Source organism: Adiantum capillus-veneris, chromosome 12, assembly GCF_014529385.1.
Source record: "Adiantum capillus-veneris isolate H3 chromosome 12, ASM1452938v2, whole genome shotgun sequence".
NCBI lineage: Eukaryota > Viridiplantae > Streptophyta > Polypodiopsida > Polypodiales > Pteridaceae > Adiantum > Adiantum capillus-veneris.
In genome coordinates, this window is record NC_140942.1 from 93,981,200 (window position 1) to 93,988,443 (window position 7,244).

General features: G+C 44.1%; 1 pseudogene; it reads right to left on the minus strand.

Moving 5' to 3' along the window:
- Nucleotides 1-3,372: 3,372 nt before the first annotated feature.
- Nucleotides 3,373-4,460, minus strand: LOC147446152 (GDSL esterase/lipase At4g01130-like; annotated as a pseudogene).
- Nucleotides 4,461-7,244: the final 2,784 nt, after the last annotated feature.

The following is a 7,244-nucleotide window of genomic DNA, read 5'->3' on the forward strand; positions in this document are numbered from 1 at the left end:
CTACTTTAACCAAAACCACATTCTCCTTGACAAGTGCCTGATAAACCATCTAATGCCAAAAAGTGCAGTCTCAGACACTACACTATGCACATTGCTCAGAATATCAACCACTCACATGTTGTTCGTTAACAAATTCCCTATCACCAAGAACTCTGAGTTCAAAATACATGCGAGCAGCTCAGATTACTCTACTTACTTACATTTTTCGCAGAAGAGCCACTACTGACATCAGCTTACAAACCAAACAACTTTAGCACGGGGAAGATGGAGTAAAAAAAAAACTTCCAAGACTGCCCACAAACATAGGACATTGCCCAGAAACTTCCATCCACACATAATTAAATTGCTTTATAAACCACTGCCCATCCAGAGTAATATTACGAAAAGGTCGGCAAACAAATAGCTTAACATGGATAAGAAACATGGTAGGTAACCAATGCAGTTGCTAATTAAATTTCATACATGTACATCTGATTGATCTGCAACTATGGATTGCGATCTGCACAAATGCCTCAAACCACGTATCGCGATCCGTGGCTACAGCCTTCGATTAGCAGTTGCGTTGCTCCCGAGGGACCCTCCACTGAGCACTACACCACGCTAAGTAGGCAGAGGGAGACTCTCCTAGATTGCAATCCAAGGCAGTTGAGATGGATCGCGATCCACAACATGCTGAACCAAGAATTTACTTAGCTCACAACTCGGAGCGGAAGAAACCTCACAGTCTGCAGAAGCGCGGACCCCTCTCCCTGTGACGGAGGAAATCAACTCTGAACACTTCTCCTCCAAAAATCGAACCCTAACCCCTCCAAATGAACCACCTTGCAGATTTCCACAGGCCACTTCAACAAAGCTTAACGACAGCAAAACCAGTGACCTTGCTCATCGCTCTCAACCCTGCTCATCCAAGCTCCAAGCCTGAACCTTGCCATTCGCACAGACCTGAAACATGCTACAAACCATTAACCAAATTTGAATACCTTGTCGGTTATTAATGGCTCTTACGACCATCAACATGAAATATTTGCAATAATTTTGTTTTGGCGCAATAATAATATTGGCATACGCATGCTCTGCATTTTGTTCTTCTTGTTAAATGGCAACTATGCATCAAAAAAGTATTGATGTTGTTGAAGGGGGTCGGCTTGATCATGACATTACCTGGCGTAGTCGATTGTCATGGCTGCGACTCAAAAGGCACCATTTGCATCATAAATTTGCAAAAAAGTACGGTGACCTTAGGGTTTGTAGGTGTTGCGAGGGCAGGCTGTGCATATAGGCTCACGATGCAAATCAAATGGAAATGATTGGTAGCCTGGCACAGATGGCGAGCAAGGAGGGCGCCCAATGGTGTCGGCAAGCAGAGTGAAAATCACAAAAGCAGGTTGCAATGAAAAGCGGAAACGCAGAGAGAGAGAGAGAGAAAGAGAGAGATCACTTAAGAGAAGGAAGAAAATCTAGAATTTTGATCTCAGGCGTTGTAGATGAGCATGGAGATGGCAACGATGAGGTTGAGCGTGATCATGAGGGGGAAGCGCAGGTAGTGCATGGACGTCAAGGCCGATGATCTTGGCCTTGAGGGACTTGACTTGGCACTCGACTCTGCACGTTCGTCCTCCATTCCCCTCTGATCAGTAGTGCCTTGATCAGAGAAGGCATGGCTATAGCCTTTGCCCTTTGGGCAGGCCAAAAAGCAGACCTGAACTTGGAAAAAGAAAAAGAAGGGCTTAGGGAAATCAAGAGCTAAGAAAAAAGAAACAAAAGTTTTGAAGGGGAGCTAAGCGGCAATGGCTCCAGGCGCAATGGCTTTAAAAAAAAAAAAAAATCTTTGCCTTAAAAAACAAGTGATAAAATCACGAGGCCTGCAATTAGATTTTTGGATGAAACAAAAAAAAAAAAAAAAAGAAAAGGTTAGCTAACAAATGAGTACTTATACAACAATTTCAATGGTATACAACTCCATAAGACCTCAAGTTTATATCTCTCAATAGAAAAAAAGAGTGTGGGAGCTGAGGGAGCAAGCTAGTTCACACATTACTTAGATCATTCTATGTAGAAGTTTCAAAAACAAGACATGGCTTTTTCTAATTGTTTTTCAAAAGAAGAGTGTGAATTAATAGCACTTGAACACTAAAAGACTACTCACCTTCCATATGGCAACACCCGGAAAAAAACTTTTTCCAACCACTCGAATCTTCGCCAACCTACAGATACAAAATTTTACTGGCAAATCGACTACATTAAATTTCTCTAGATTTTATAGGTTTTTTTACAAGCAAATTTAAAATTTGAAGGTAAAACTAAAAAATTGTACATAAACCTAGGTTTTTTACAAGTATTGTTGAAATGTGAGCTTGAGATTCGAGAACTTTGGAGCCTATGATTGACACACTTACCTCCAGGTGGACGAGGTGAGATATGAATTACTGGATGATAAGATGTGAGAGATAGTCCAAGGAGATAATTCAAGAGCTGGGCAGCACGGGAAGCTACTTAAGCGCCTAGAGCGGAGCGCGCTACAACTACACGCATGGGTTTGGAGAGGGTCGGGACTTAGAAGACGCCAAGTAGTGACACTGACAAGATAATAAGATACTACTTTTGCCTCCTTTGTTTAGCAGGGCGTGGACTCAAGGATTAATATCTCCCTCGCAATCTGTAGCCGTGAAATGATGAATCAAGGATGCATGCAACTTTTTAAAAGTGTGGGATAATGAGATGTGTGTCTCATTTTCCCCTTAAGCCTGCTACACCGCCCACATTGAATACTCCCCTTATGTCATGTAATGGAGTTACAACTTGGATGACGATAGCTGGAAGGAAAGCCCAATATTATGCCCCAAGGTTCCCTGGATCATCATCACAAGATGACCAATGACCACTAGGTTGAGGAGCCGCTTCACTAGCTTGCTTGCGAATCGCCATGGTAGGACAGTCTTGTCCTCATCCGCAAGCCACCCATGAGCGAGGGATTTATAGGCTGCCAAGGAAGAGCTTGCAAGAGAACAAGTGAGTGTCGCCTTTTGGCCATGCTAAAGTAGGAGTTTTTATCAAGAAACACAGTGCTGGACTTCATGTCCCTGCAAATTATCCTGGTTAGCCACTCTTCTTGTTAAAAGCACAACCCTCGAGCTACTGCCCTGCATGCAATTTGCCTATGGTGTTGGCATGTCAGCATCTGTTTCATCCCCTCTTCTCCATGAAGCCTATCATCTAAGCTTCCACCTTCTATATATTGGTACACTAACAACCTCTCGCCTACCTTCTGCAAGCTGGTACAGGCCGCTGCTGAAAAGCTGGTTACCCTCGCTCCGCACAAGGCTCTGCCCAATACTAGCTGAACTACGTCGGGACGTGGTGCACTCACGCAATCTACATGCCACACATCACATTTGCATTGAAATTGTAGGTACCACCTGCCCCATAGCAAGATTTGAAGGGATACAATATTCCTGCAAAATCCAATTTCAATAAGCACATCATCACTCTACAACTATTGATTTCTCAAGGATCAATGACTGAGTACTAATTATATGCAGCACAAGAAATAATGAGGGGATGCACTTCAAGATTCACCATATTCAGAAGAGTTGAGATATCCATCCATGAATATGTTGTAAGCATCAAAGAGAACCCATTCCCCAACTGAATAATTGTCTCGCAGCTCGTCCAACAGCTCGATTAGTCGCTTGTTGTGTGCTTGGACAATATTTGTCTATAGAGTGTTGCAATTATTCTCATCCAGCTCCTCATCATCATCCAAAGAAGTCAACGATCTGGAGAACAGCCTTTGGGGATGGCATTCATGAATATAAATGTCCTAGCTCCCAGTCTATACATTGCCTACTCAGCAGAACAACACTCATTAAATCAACTCAAGTAAGGTGCTTTTCCAAGCTTCTTGTGAAACACAATACACATGTATAGCTTAGATGCAACCTTGCCAGTTCTATTACCTGAAAGGCTACCTTCATTGCTGCATTAGTTGTTGTAACCATCGCTTTGATATCCAGAGAATCACCAAACTGATCCTTAGCTTCCTTATAATCATTATTCCCTGTTTCAAAAAAGTAGATCACGTCCGGTAACAACTGCTTTAATCTCGCTTTTTGTTCAAGGCTTGGCCAGCAAGGGAGGAGAAAACAAAAGGATTGAGAAAACTAAATGTCATTCTCAATGGCACCTGTTTTCTGAGCAATCCGATGAGGGAAAATTAATATACCATAGTGTCCACTTGATATGATGGTATCATGAAAGTCTCGAAACTCATCAACTTGAACAAGAAGGCAAAACATACCTCCACTGTTGTTACCCACCGTTGTTGAGTTGGCTGTCGTCAAGCCGCTTGAGGAAAACTTTACCCCGTGAGTGAAGTCCCGTGAGGGGGATAATTTTAAACCCCACATATCCACCTCCATCCGCCAGTTGCTCCCTCCATCTTGCCACCTTGCTACTGCCATCTCCCCACCGTCCTCCCCCCTCCCGCTCGTGGCCACACACCCATCAAATTTTCCTACGAAGGCAACCCACAACTTGTCGTCTGCAGGGGTGCAGTGAAGTGACAATGCAGTTGCATAGTGTGTGAGGGTCTCAAGGTGCGAAGACGTCGTCGGACTCCCCACGTCAAACGAGGAAGACGTGTCAGAAAAGGGGAGGCTAGCAATCCTCCAATCGAGATCAGAGGGTGTAGGAAGCTGGGAGCCTGGGAGGTGAACAACCATGAGTACGCCGCCAGCTCATGTCTCTCGATTCTCGAGCTTACCTACCCCAGTACTGTGCTTCATTAGTTTGCCCACTACCTATTAACTTCTCTATCTCACTATTAACTTCTCTATGTCACTGAAACAAGTTTCGTCTTTGTAATGAGTATACGTTGTCTATTCCAACCAATAAAAAAATTGTGCACTTTTAACAAGTTTCAACCTGTGAAAGAACTTCTTAAGATGAAAAGGTGAGTGAAAGAACTTCTCAAGATGAAATGGTAATTCTTGAGATTTGTGGAGCTTTTAAGGCTTTATCATTTAAATTTTAACCTCTAACACTGTCAACCTTTCACGGCTCTCAAAAGAAGCCCAAAATCCTTTCTCTGATAAATGAGCATTCATTTTATATTTCAAAACTCAAGAGATGTCCATCATTAGATTTACACACTCTTCCTTTCAATGAGTGTCCACTATCTTATTTCAACCAATCAACATTTTTGGTCTATCAAAAAATGGTTAAAAATACAACTCAACCTTTTTTCCTATTTTAGTCAGCAAAAAGAGAAGGCAACACTATAGCCTTTGCCCTTTGGGCAGGCCAAAAAGGAGGAGGTGAAGTAAAAGGGAGAGCGACATTTTTCGATGTGGAGTTTTCTTTTTTCTCCCCTTGGGCTGGGGGAGAAGGAGGAGGGGAAGAGAAGAAGAAGAAAAAGTTTTGTGCACTCGATGGTCGAAGTCAGAAGAGTCGTTTGTGAAGCGGCTTGGAACGGTGAGTGCTCGACAGATAGAAAGCCAGCGAGGGTTGCCAAGAGGAGAAGTATCTTTCGAAGTGAAGCTAGTGGTGAATTTTTATGTTGAGGCTTGTGTTGACGGGGTCGAGCTTCGAGGGATGTGTGTGCCCCTCTATACGAATTGGTGAGGGCTATGGTGCGGCCTAGAGTAGACTACATGGATGTTGTACATGGTGTTTTTTCATTGCAAGGGAAGCTGTCATTGCCGGTTTTTTGGCGTCATCTCTCCCCCTTCCCCCTTTTCTTTTTTTCTCCTCTCCAGGGTGTGTGGTGCCGGTGTGTGTGAGCGTGTGCGCCCCCCGAGTCCCTTGAGTGTGTGAGAGAGAAAGAGAGAGAGGTGTTCAGTTGTGGACGAGCTAGATCGGGCAAGATCGGTGTGATCACTATCTAGCAGCTGTGCAGATCGTGTGTTCGTTGGGCGAAGTGCAGGTGATGTCCTTCTAGTGTGAGTTGTCTTTTGTAAAGGTGTTTTTCAAGAGGACAGGGGTGTTGTGAATACCCTGAGCTATATAGGGGCCATTGTGTGTGTGTCGGGTGTGTTCCCCATTCCTCCTCTCCATCTTCTGGTGCCCTCACTGAGGAGCACATTGATTGCTCCCTGGTGATACGTTTGTAAGCAAAAATGTGGCACAGTGCTAGCCCAATTTTCAATGGTGATGAAGATGCGGATGAGTGGCTGGAAAATTTTGAGTTATTTATGATCTCATTGTAAATGTGCAGTGATGAAGAAAAGTTGGAGATAGTGCCGTTGGTGTTGCGAGGTAAAGCAAAAGCCTGGTTTGAAGGTCTGGAAGCTGCGGATAAGCAAAGCTAGGTTGGTTTCCGAGAACAGTTTCTCTGCAAGTTTCGCAAAGTGGTGTCGGCTACTGAATCAAATACGAAGATTAAGAGCCTACGATAGGATATAGATGATGCTTTTGATGCTTTTGTCGGTAAGTTTGAAGCTTGTTGGAGTGATCTGGTTGTTGCCACCCAAGTGGTCAATGTGGATGGTTTCAAGTTGGAGAAATTCCTAGCTTACCTATGTCCTCGAGTTCGAGATAAGGTGGATGATGAAGAGCCAAAGACTTATGCCGAGACATTTAGAGTTGCCCGGGTGAAGAGCAGGAAAATGAAAAGAAAGCTGGAGTTAGGCTTGTTAAAGCCTGCAGATTGTGTGTTTGTTGAAGCAGCAGTGGGTCCCTTGAGGATGGTGCCAGTGATGCGAAGTGTGGAGCTTGTTAGGGTAAGGTCTATGATTGAATATGTTCCTTGGGAATTACCTGTTGGGGAAGCGTCTATGCCGATTGTGGAGGAGCTCGTCAACGAAGATGGGCATTTTGTTGAAGAGAGCATGTGTGTAGAAGAGTTAGCAAATGCCAAGTGTCCAGTGCAACTTGAAGAGGTGGAGTCTGTTCTAGTGGAGTTCTTGTACGAAAGGGTAACAGATCGTGGCCAAGTGCTAGGTGCCGACAACTTGGGGTTGGATGACAAAAGTGGCAGGACGATGGTCCAGCTTTTGTGGAGCAGCTAGAGGATGATGATGCTAATACTGAATTGGCCTATGGTGAAGATGATGAGGCTACAAGCTCAAGCTTCTAGAAAGAGAGAGAGAGAGAGAGAGAGAGAGAGAGAGAGAGAGAGAGAGAGAGAGAGAGGTGCAACACAAACACATGGGAGGAGACCACTAAGGGGAGGCCTCTTAAGTCTTGGCAGAAGAGCACATTAAAAAATGGGAGTGACACATGCATTGATGGATTGCATGGAGTGC